The sequence below is a fragment of the Dipodomys merriami genome, unplaced genomic scaffold, assembly GCF_024711535.1.
Source record: "Dipodomys merriami isolate MVZ:Mamm:240054 unplaced genomic scaffold, mDipMer1.0.p SCAF_185, whole genome shotgun sequence".
NCBI lineage: Eukaryota > Metazoa > Chordata > Mammalia > Rodentia > Heteromyidae > Dipodomys > Dipodomys merriami.
Genome location: NW_027203215.1, coordinates 2,276,247 through 2,288,264, shown reverse-complemented (window position 1 = coordinate 2,288,264; position 12,018 = coordinate 2,276,247).

Here is a 12,018-nt window from a genome sequence, read left to right as displayed (position 1 = left end):
TACTTAAAGTGATGATTGTTTGTTTTCTATTTGAAATTCAAATTTAACTCCAAATTTAACTGGGCATGTTGTTTCTCATCTGGAAAACCCATTTGGTCTTTACCTTTCTCTTTGGTCCTACCCCTCAGTATTTTCCATGAGTCTTAGCAACTTACAATCTGTCCTCACGTTTCATTGTTATTTGGCCTGAGATACCCAAGGAATAAAACAGACCTTGTAATCAGAATTACCTGAGTTTATACCTCAGCTTTTTGTGCTTACCAACTTTATTATTGAGCAACTGATTTGACACCTGTGACCTCACTGGGAGGCAGTTGACAAGATTACCAACAGCAGCTGGAGTACCTGGCATCATCAAATCATATCCAAACCCCTCCTGGTGTGACTTCCAGTGCAATTTTATTTATGTGTTCTGAATGCAGGCTCCCTCCCCCTCACTTTCTTCCTCTTTTTGATTCTTTCTAATTTGGGGCTACTTTTTCAGAATTAACTAGGTGATAGCATCCAAACACTTCATATTTTCATGAATAAAGATACTGAAAAAAAAAAGATTGCCAACAGAACTCAACCAGAAGAACATCCAGAGGTGCTGCTGCTGATAGTAAGATGCTGTGGAATCTTGAGTGTAAGCAAGCACCATTGAGTATCCCTCAGCCAAAGGAAGGAAGGAAGGAAGGAAGGAAGGAAGGAAGGAAGGAAGGAAGGAGTTCAGTTTTAATAATTAAAATACTTTAGCTTTTTCACAAAGCTTCCCCTATAGATTGATCATTGAAAAGCTAAAAGCCAGTTACTTGTCTTTTTCTTTATTATTGCACATGGTTTCCAAATAGTAATTTTTTCCAATATCATGCCCAATTGTTTTTTGGGTTTTTTTTTGTCAGTTGTGGGGCTTGAACTCTGGGCCTAGGGACTGTCCCTCAGCTCTTCAGCTCAAGGCTCTACCACTTGAACCACTTCTGGTTTTCTAGTGGTTAATTGGAGATAAGAGTCTCACAGATTTTCCTGCCTGGGCTGGCTTTGAACTGTGATCCTCAGCCTACTGAGTAGCTAGGATTACAGGCATGAGCCATCAGTACCTGGCTATTATGTCCAGTTATTGATTCATTCTTAACTGAAATACATTTAAAATCACAGATTAGATGTTGAATGGGGACTTGAGTAATATAATGCAAACCCCTAGTTATATGTGGTTGAATGAACACATTTACTTATTTCTGCTGCCTCTCCAAAGCCCTACAGACTGACAAAAAGTTCAAAATGCACAAAGCTACAAGGACAAAGACACTGAGTAAGATGACAACAGTGACCATATTTTGGGAGTTGTAGAGGCAATGGAAGAGTGGAAAGTAACTTAGAGTGGTAACTGCTAAACACTAAACTATTGGGGAAGCCCAGAGCAAGCCAATTCCTAGAGCCCCCTAAAAAGTTTAAATATTAGGTATTTCTGAAGGAAGAAAGTGACAGACAAAATATGAGGTATAACTGATGGTAAGGATGCTGTACTAAGAATGGGAATTAAGTGAAAGCCAATATTAGATGGTGACATCCTAACTCCCACGTCCAATCAGCTCTGCGAATGCTGGTAGCCGGCCTTACTTACCATCTTCAACTCAGAGATGATTGGAAAATTCCCTGTTGGGAAAATGTACCAGCTCAGTGGATGTGCTCAGGGGAGATCTCTGGTTTTCTTAACCTTATCTGGGCAACCCAGCCTCCTACGTACCTCACCCCTGCTGTTGGTCTCACCGATGTGCTCTCTTCTTTATATTTTACTGTGATAAGAACACTTAAGATGAAATCTATCAGCAACATTTTAAGTAAGTGTATGATACATTTTTGTTCCCTAATATATCAGATCTCTAAAGCTTATTCACATTGTTCAACTGATATTTTTGGCCTGTTGATTAGTCTTCACTCCTAGACAGCCAAGGATCACCTCTGCAAGTCAAGGAGTGCCACCAGTATGAAGACAAAATGGAACTCCCCTACGAACACTCATTAAATAGCCAATAGTTCAGTTTATCATTAAGCCACAATTTTCTCCCCAATAATCTTTGATCCTCTTGCTTCAAAAATCTTTGCTGATCTTGTGCATCAACCTCAAACTATTGTGTTTGTCTAATCCTGATCAATCCCTAGTATGGGGAGACCTGCATTAACCTAGACTTCAAAACTCCACCAGTTTTAATTTTTGCCTTGCTCTTCCTCTGACTACCAAAATAGTCAGGTTAGTGTTCTTTACTGCAGAAAGAATGAACAGCTTTGTTGACTCAACAGGTTGATTTGGTGATATTTTGGTGGGACCAAAACCATTACCTTTCAAAATATACTGCAAGAAAAGATAAAACATGAGAGATAAAACCATTAGAAAGTAAAATATCGGGCTGGGAAGGTAGCTCAGCGGTAGAGTGCATGCCTTGCAAGCATGAGGCCCTGGGTTCCATTCCTCAGCACCACATAAACAGAAAAAGCCGGAAGTGGTGCTGTGGCTCCAGTGGTAGAGCGCTAGCCTTGAGCTGAAGAGCTGAGGGACAGCACCCAGACCCAGAGTTCAGGCCCCATGACCGGCAAAAAAAAAAAAAAAAAAAAAAAGTAAAATATCAAGTCAGGAATTCTAACATCTAAATTATTGAAGTTCCAGCATGACAAAATGGTAGAGAAAAAATAAAGGCATTCAGGAAAATTTCCAAGAATTGAAGTACAGAAATTTCCAGTATGGGCATGCATGATGGACACATGTAGATCCACACAAAGATTACAGTTGTAAAATTTCAGAAAATTTAGGCTGGGGATGTGGCTTAGTGGTAGAGTGCTTGCCTAGCATGCATGAAGCCCTGGGTTCTATTCCTCAGTACCACATACACAGAAAAAGCTGGAAGTAATGCTGTAGCTCAAGTGGTAGAGCTCTAGCTTTGAGCACAGAGAGGCTCAAGGACTGTGCCCAGGCCCTGAGTTCAAGCTCCAGGACCTTTTTTTAAAAAAAAAAAAGACACATAGAATGCACAGGGAAATGTTCTTGGTTCCTGTAGATTAAGACAGTTACCACCAGATGGCGGGAATGCCTCAAAGGCTATTAAGATTATTATTATTATTTTATTATTATTATTATTATTAAATCTCCTTCCATAGCATTAGTAGGCTCTGTGTCTATTCTTTCTGTCCTGTGAGGCTTTAGTGACTATGGGGGTGATGGAATGGGTAAAGAAAGCTTTTAAAAGATTGAATTATGGACTATAATTATCTTTTGTGCTCAGAAAGACTTTCATTATACAAAGATTCTACAAGGCATTTATTTGTTCATTCTCTCAAGTTGTGTTGATACCTCCTGTGTGTCAGGTACTGTGATAGATTGTGTCAGGCATGATGCTGGTGTCTCACACCTGTAATCCTAGCTATTCAGGAGGCTGAGAGCTGAGGATCACTGTTTTAAGTCAGTCCCGGCAAAAAAAAAAAAAAAAAAGGCCCCATTAGTCTATCTCCAATTAACCACCAGAAAACCAGAAGTGGTGCTGTGGCTCATTGTGGTAGGAGCACTACCCTTGAGAAAAATGAACTCAGGGACAGCTTCCAAGCCCTGAGTTCAAACCCCATGATGGACCAAAATTTTAAAAAAGAAAGTCAGGCATGGTCTTCTTTATGAAGCTTAAATTCTGAAGAGAGGTAAAAGATTGGGGAGAGAGATTTTGGAGGAAAGGGTGATATACGGATTCACGAGTTCAGTGCAGACCAGAATCATCTCTAAATGGATCAAAGACCTCAGAGTCAAAGCAGACACTCTGAAAACATTACAGGATGGAATAGGAGAAACCCTAGGTCTCCTTAGCACAGGCTGAAATTTTCTTAAAAGAGACTCAGAAACACAACAAATCAAAAAAAAGTTGGACAAATGGGATTGCATGAAATTGCAGAGCTTCTGTATGGCAAAGGACATAGCTAGAAAGCCCATGGATTGATTGGGAGAAGATCACTAGTCATACAACAGACAAGGGTCTAATATCTAAAATATACCTGGAACTCAAAAAATTAAATCCCCTAAAACAAATCCTCAAAGAAACAACTGCCTGATATAAATAAGTGGGCTAAAGACTTAAAGAGAAACTTCTCTGAAGAGGAAAGAAGGATGGCCAATAGACACATGCAGAAATGCTCAACCTCCCTAGTCATAAAAGAAATGCAAATCAAAACAACATTGAGATGCCACCTCACCCCAATTAGAATGGATATAATGAAGAACTCTAACTACAACAGATGCTGGAGGGGATGTGGACAGAAAGCAGTATGGAGGTTTCTCAAAAGACTCCACATAGAGCTCCCCTATGACCCAGCAATCCCACTTTTGGACATTTACCCAAATGATCACAAACAAGACCATACTAAAGCTACTAGCACAACTATGTTTATTGCAGCATTATTTACCATAGCTAAGATATGGAAGCAACCCAGATGTCCCTCAGTAGATGATCAAGAAAATGTGGTATATATACACAATGGAATTCTATTCCTCTATCAGAAAGAATGATATTGCCCCATTTGTTAGGAAATGGAAAGACTTGGAACAAGTATGCCAGGTCCAAAAAAACATAGGTCCTATGGTTTCTCTTATTTGCAATAACTAGTGTATGTCTGAGACAAGCAGAAATGGTCAGATAAGTTGATGTTAAGCGAAATGAACCCCAAGTTAAGGAGTCAAATGTTTTTTTTCTTTCTTGCTATTGTGTCTAACATATTTATAAGATATTTCTTTGTTGCTTTGTATGTAGCTCCCCCACAGTATAACCCCTGTTTTCACTGTATTTGTTTTTGTTTTTTGTTTTTGTCGGTCATGGGGCTTGAACTCCGGGCCTGGGCGCTGTCCCTCAGCTCTTCAGCTCAAGGCGAGCGCTCTACCACTTGAGCTACAGCGCCACTTCCGGTTTTCTGGTGGTTTATTGGAGATAGGAGTCTCACGGTCTCTCCTGCCCGGGCTGGCTTTGAACCGCGATCCTCAGATCTCAGCCTCCTGAGTAGCTAGGATTATAGGCGTGAGCCACCAGCGCCCGGCTGTTTTCACTGTATTTGATGTTGGTATAATTCGTGGAGGGGAAGGGAAAAAACAAATTGTTTAAGTAGGGATACAGGTGGACCCATTGCAACAATGAGATGTACAAGATGTTATGTTGAAAATGAACTTTACAACTTTGGCACGGGGGGGGGGGGAGAGGGGAAGTTGAGGGGGGAAGATAGGAAGGGATGGGAAGGGGAAACAAAGGAGGAGGCAACAATGCTTGATAAGAAATGCACTCATTACCTTGCCCATGTAATTGTAACCCCTCCTGTACGGTATTTTCACAAAGAAAAAAAAAAGAGTTCAGTGCAGAATGTTACTTAAACTGGCCTTTCTCCAAGGCATGTGGCTTATTATGGATTTTGAAAAGCATATTTAGAAAAAAACATTTTAATTGTTATGTAACATACAAGCTAGGTTAGAAAATAATGTGTGTACTATGCAGAAACAGCATTAAGATAAGTTCTCTAGTTCTACAGCTGTTGTCAAGAATAGAAGCCAATGCCTGGCAGAGGGTCCTGCATTCCTCTCTGTAAGCTGAGTCCCTAATTCCTATTCTCCCTTCTCCCATTAGCTAGTGCTGTCTTTGCACTATCGTTCTATTGGATTTTCAGAGAATTTTATCCTTTCTTATTTTTGCTAGTCTTAGGACTTGAATTCGGGGCCTACCCACTCTTCCTGAGCTTCTTTTGCTCAAGGATAGTTCTCTACCACTTGAGCCACAGTGCCACTTCCGGCTTTGTCTGTGTATGTGGTACTGAGGAATCAAACCCAGGGCTTCATGCATGCTAAGCAAGCACTCTACCACCAAGCCACATTCCCAGCCTCCCTTTCTTATCTTTATATGTGTGATTCTTACCGTAGTCCAAAGCTTTTCATTTAACTGACTTCTAGGGAAAATAGGTTCAAAGTCCTATGAAAAGTCCTCCTTGAACTTTGAAAGTGGTAAGACAAAGTTTACTGCACCTGGAATCTGGACTTGTTATAAATTCTTTCGTTTTTTATTTTTTTATTTTTCATATTTTTGACAGTCCTGGGGCTTGAACTCAGGGCCTGGGCACTGTCCTTGAGCTTATTTTCCTTAAGGCTAGCATTCTACCACTTGAGCCACAGTACCACTTCTGGTTTTCTGGTAGTTAATTGCAGAAAAGAATCTTATGGGGGGAAACGTCTCATGGGGACTTTTCTGCCCTGGCTGTCTTCAAACTACAATCCTCAGATGTCAACTTCCTGAGTAGTTCAGGATTACAGGCATGAGCCACTGCTCTGTTTTTCATAATAGTCACACAAATCTACATTTCCACCCTCTTCATCACATTACCTGCCCCAAAACAGGACCTTCTTGACTATGGCCTAGATTTTTAAGTGAAATAAGATGAAGAATGAGCCGGGCGCCAGTGGCTCACGCCTGTAATCCTAGCTACTGAAGAGACTGAGATCTGAGGATCACGATTCAAAGCCAGCCCGGGCAGGAAAGTCTGTGAAACTCTTATCTCCAATAAACTACCAGCAAACCGGAAGTGGTGCTGTAGCTCAAGTGGTAGAGCGCTCGCCTTAAGCTGAAGTGCTGAGGGATAGTGCTCAGGCCCGGAGTTCAAGCCCCACAACCGACAGAAAAAAAAGAAAAAGAAAAAAAGATGAAGGATGAATGTGGGATTTGTAATGGGATCAAGAATGTTTCTTAAGAATACAATGTTATTCTGTATTGAAATTCTTAGTCCTAGGAGACTGACAGAAGAGAAGCAAGTAAGGGAGAGATGGAGATTTAGCTATTTAGATATATACATACATATATGTACATATAGTGCATCCACTATAAAAATCAGTTTTGGGGTTCCTAAAGAAATTGAAATTTAATATATCATAATCTATATTATAAAGTAGATAGATCATATATATGTACATTTTACAATGAATTAAATCTTTGTATGGGTCTATATGAGCCCATCATGCAATCTATCCTGGAAATTTACGTATTTCAGTTCTTGGAAATGTTCCTGAATGTCTTGATGTTTTTTTGCTACCATTTTATGCTGGAATTTCTTTAATTTGTATGCTATAACTCTTCTTATGGTTTTATCTTCCATGTTCCTTATATCAGTCCTGGGCTTGAATTCAGGACCTGAGCACTCACTGTCCCTGATCTTTTTGCTCAAGGCTAATGCTCTAGCATTTGCGCCACAGCTCTACTTCCAACTTTTTTTTTTTTTTTTTTTTTTGGGGTCCGGTCGTGAGGCCTGAACTCTGGGCCTGGGCGCTGTCCCTCAGCTCTTCAGCTCAAGGCTAGCACTCTACCACTTGAGCCACGCCACTTCTGGCTTTTTTCTTTTTGCTTATGTGGTGCTGAGGAATCAAACCCAGGGCCTCAGGCATGCAAGGCAAGCGCTCTACCACTGAGCCACCTTCCCAGCTACTTCCAACTTTTTGTGTATTTAATTGGAGGTAAAGGTTTCACAGACTTTTCTGCCTGGGCTGGCTTCAAACCTCAGTTCTCAGATCTCAGCCTCCTAAGTAGTTATGGTTGCATGAGCCACCATTGCCTAGCTGGTCTAGAGACAATGTATTAAAACATGTTTGGACTTTTACTATCCCATGATAGGATTTGGCTTACATCTGCAAAGTTAGCATTCTAGAAGTTGCTGAATCTCCACCTAGGTATTAATTAAACTGCCTCTATTAGGTGCCATTCTTACAAACAATGGTTAACTGGGTCAAATGCTTTTGCTTTCTAAAAGTAGCACTCTGCTAAAGGAGCTAAGCATAAATAATTCCTAGAATCACCTCCAAAGTTCAAAGAATTATATACACAGAACTTTCAAAGAATAAACATGTAGGTATAGTGACTCATATCTGATTTGATAGTCACTCACATTATGGAAGGTAATCTAGTCTGATATTCAAAGTCTACTGAGTTAAATGCTAATCACTCCTAAGAATGCCTTTGCAGCAACATCTACAGCTACACCTGATAGTCTAGCCAAGTTGATGCATAAAATCAATCATGAAAGTAGGAATGTTTCCCTGCTGCTTTGGGCTGAAGCAGAAAACAGCTCTGAAATTCAGAGAAAATCAGGAGAACTAGGAAGAATCAGGTAAGACTTCCTTAAGAGTAATAGATGGCAGTCTTAACACTGTCAAAGCCTTAACAGAAGAAACAGGGCTTTAATATTGACCCTGCTGCTAAACATTCCCAGACCTATTGGCCCTCAGAAACCAAGTTTGAGAAGAGTTCAGAATGAATTTAAAGGTTGTCCTTACAATATAGATAAAATGAAGTAGGCAGTCTAATACTAGACTAAGCAATGATCACTAATATTTCAAAATCAATATGTGCTATCATTCATTATACTTATGTGTTTATTCTTTGATTCATGTATTATATTAATCCAATTCTAGGCTAGAGGTTTTCTAGACTACCCAGAAATTTTGACTTGAAGGTAGGTAGCCGATAATGTTGCTTAGTTCCATTTTGTCCCTTTCTTACTAGTGTATAGCCAGTGCCCTGCCACACAGAACTCTGAGGATTAGTATCGCTGATACTAATCCTCACGTTTAAGATTCTGACATTTTGGTCATGAATTTCTTTTTCAGTAGTAGGATTTAAACCCCAGGTATTGAATATGCTAGGCAAGTGTTCTTCCACTGAGCTATGCCCCCAGATAGCAATTTTTAATTTTCATAAATACTGTACAATGTAATTATCCATGTTACTGGAATGTTTTGGGGATCCTCAAATTCTGTAGCAGGGCTGAGAATGTGGATTAATGATAGAGTGCTTGCCTTGCATTCCTGAGGCCCTGGGTTTGATTCCTTGGTACCACATAAGCAGAAAAAGCCAGAAGTAGCACTGAGGCTCAAGTGGTAGAGTGCTAGTCTTGAGCAAAAGAAGCTCAAGGAAAGTGCCCAGACCCCGAGTTCAAGCCCCAGGACTGGTAAACAAACAAACAAACAAACAAACAACATAAATTCTATGGCCATGGTACTTCATTGACATCTCTATTCCTAGCCTTGGTATCTGCCTCATGAGTTTTATATCCTGTGGAGTCTAAACAGGCAAGCACAATTGTGGGTCAACCAAGCTTCCTATAAAATCCCATCAAGAGTTGGGGAGCACTACATACATTTTCTCCTTTATGATGCCATTTTTAACCAACTATTAAAAGACTTTAATATGATTAGAGGCTGAAATAGATTAAAAATAAACATTTTGCTTTCTCCTGAAGCTGCCCTGAAAGGATAGTAGAATAAAAAGACAAAAGTTCACAAGACTAAGAAAAAGGAAGAGAATTAAAAATGAGACACACCTGCAAACTTTTGGACAACAGCTGATGGAAGAATGAATCTGATGGAGAGAACACAGTATGGGAAGAAAGTCCTACTGCCTACAGAGAGTAAGAAATGGGACAATTCATTCTATGGGATCCCAAAGAAAATGTTTTGTGCTCATTGCCAGTCAAGGACAGGTAACACACTATGTTTACATGTTGAACTCTCCAATGTGTTACCATAAACACGTCAAATAGGACCTAGATCAAGTTCAACTAGAAAAAAAATTATATCAATGGAGTTTGAACTCAGCCCTACTGCTTACTAGCCAGGTACCCTGCTGCTGAGCCATCCCCCAAGTCCTTTCTGCTTTAATTTTTGAATAGGGTCTCTTGTTTTTGTCCAGGGCTTTCCTCAAACCACAATCTTCTTACTTATGTCTTCCACATTGCTGGGACTACTACTACGCCCAGATTATTTGTTGAGATGGTGTCTCACGAACTTGCCCAGTCTAGACTTGCACCATATTTTTCCTGATCACTGTCTTCTGATTAACTAGGATTACATGTGTGTGCCACCACCCAATCTACAAGATGTTCTAAAACACTAACATTATGATTATCCCTGAACTAAAGATCAAACTAAAAGTACCAGGATGGGAATGTGACTTAGTGGTAGAACACTTGCTTAGCATGCATGAAGCCCTGGGTTCGATTCCTCAGTACCACATAAACAGAAAAAGCCAGAAGTGATGCTGTAGCTCAAGTGGTAGAGTGCCAGCCTTGAACAAAAAAAGTGCAGGGACATTGCCCAGGCCCTGAGTCCAAGACCCAGGACTGGCAAAATATAAAAATAAAAAAACCCTCTAAAAGTGCCATACCAAGATCATAAATCAGATAATTCAGTATGACTAATTAAAAAAATTTGGAGCCTCACACATTCTGAAAATTTGAAGGCCTACATGAGCTAGAGCAACACTTGACATACTTTAGGCAAGTAGAACTGAGTGGCTGTTGCTTCCAACCTCTTACACTAAATTAGGGTTTCAACACCTAGTGGATCCATTTGGCTTTGGAAGAAATTGTATCCTTCTTTTAGGATTACTGTTAGCCCAAATCCATAATAGTCAGAAAAGAGCTGAGAATGTCTTGAGTGGCAGTGCACATATCTGGCAAGTAGAAGACTCTTTGAGTTCAAACCCTAGTACCAACAAAAGAAGGAGAAAAAAGAGAAACTATCCAGAGAAAGCTATATTTGTTAGAGGAGCTGTAACAAAACTTAGAACTGCAAAAGGCTGTAGCCTGTGATCACAATGAGGAGATGAAGTTAGAAATGTTAGCCAGCTACACTCATGCCAACTGGAATTCCTGGCAAAAGTCCACAGCTACTGCTCAGTGGTGACCTCTAGATCTTTGAACTAAAAAAGTGCCGAACATTTCTCTCAATTACACAGCTCTGCTATTAGATGTTTATGAGATAGTCCCCATAACCCCAGTACATGACTGTAGTGGGTCGTATCAGAAAAATGTTTAATGTGGAGGACAATCCCCAAAGAAACTCAGTTCTAAAGTATAAATGTTACATACAGGAGCATATTACTGGGAGTTTCCATGGGAGAAGTTCATTGTATTAATAAACAAGTCGATCCTTTGATCCTTTGAGTATGGATCCTCTCCAGGGTGATTTACCTGCTATAGTTGTTGTTGGCCCCTCATTTCCACCAATTCCCCAAGGATGCTTTTAATCAGTTCAGAATTATGAGAAAGTTCCTGCTAGATTTTTTTTCTTTTGAGATAGGATCTTGCTATGCAGCTTAGGTTGACCTCAAATTCTTCACCTTCCTAGTTCTGAGATTACAGGCATGTAATGGATGATATGACTATCTCTTTGAATCCAACTGGTTAGTACAAATGTATGGATCCTATATGTACATTTTTTTTTTGTCAATAGGGCTTGGACTCAGGGCCTGGGTGCTATCCCTGAACCTCTTTGTGCTCAAGGATAGAGTTCTACCACTTGAGCCACAGTGCTAGTTCTGATTTTTGAGTTGTTACTGGAGATAAGAGTCTCATGAGGATTTTGGCTTTGAACCATGATCCTCAGAACTCAGCCTCCTGAGTAGCTAGGATTACAAGCATGAGCCACCGTCACTAGGCTATACATTTTTTATTATAGGATTTTATAAGAAAGTGGTCACTCTCAAATGAAAAGTGATCATGTTATCATTTTTGAAAAGGTCTGAACTGTGGATAAGGGATTGCTTTGGCCAGGCACTGGTGGTTCACACCTGTAATCCTATCACAGTTCAAAGCCAGCCCTGGCAGGAAAGTCCCTGAGACTTTTTTTTTTTTTGGTCAGTTGTGGGGCTTGAACTCTGTGCCTGGGTGCTGTCCGTGTGCTCTTCAGCTCAAGGTGAGCGCTGTACCGCTTAAGCCACAGCACCACTTTCGGTTTTCTAGAGGTTTATTGGAGATAAGAGTCTCATGGACTTTCCTGCCCAGGCTGGCTTTGAACCGCAATCCTCAGATCTCAGCCTCCTGAGTAGCTAGGATTACAGGCATGAGCCACCTGCACCCGGCTTCAGGAGACTCTTACCTCCAATAAACCACTAGAAAACTGGAAGTGATGCTGTGGTTCAAACCTGTGAATCTTCAAAGTACACACTTTATGCAGAGTTTCCATGAGTAAAGCTTTCAATAACTCCAGAA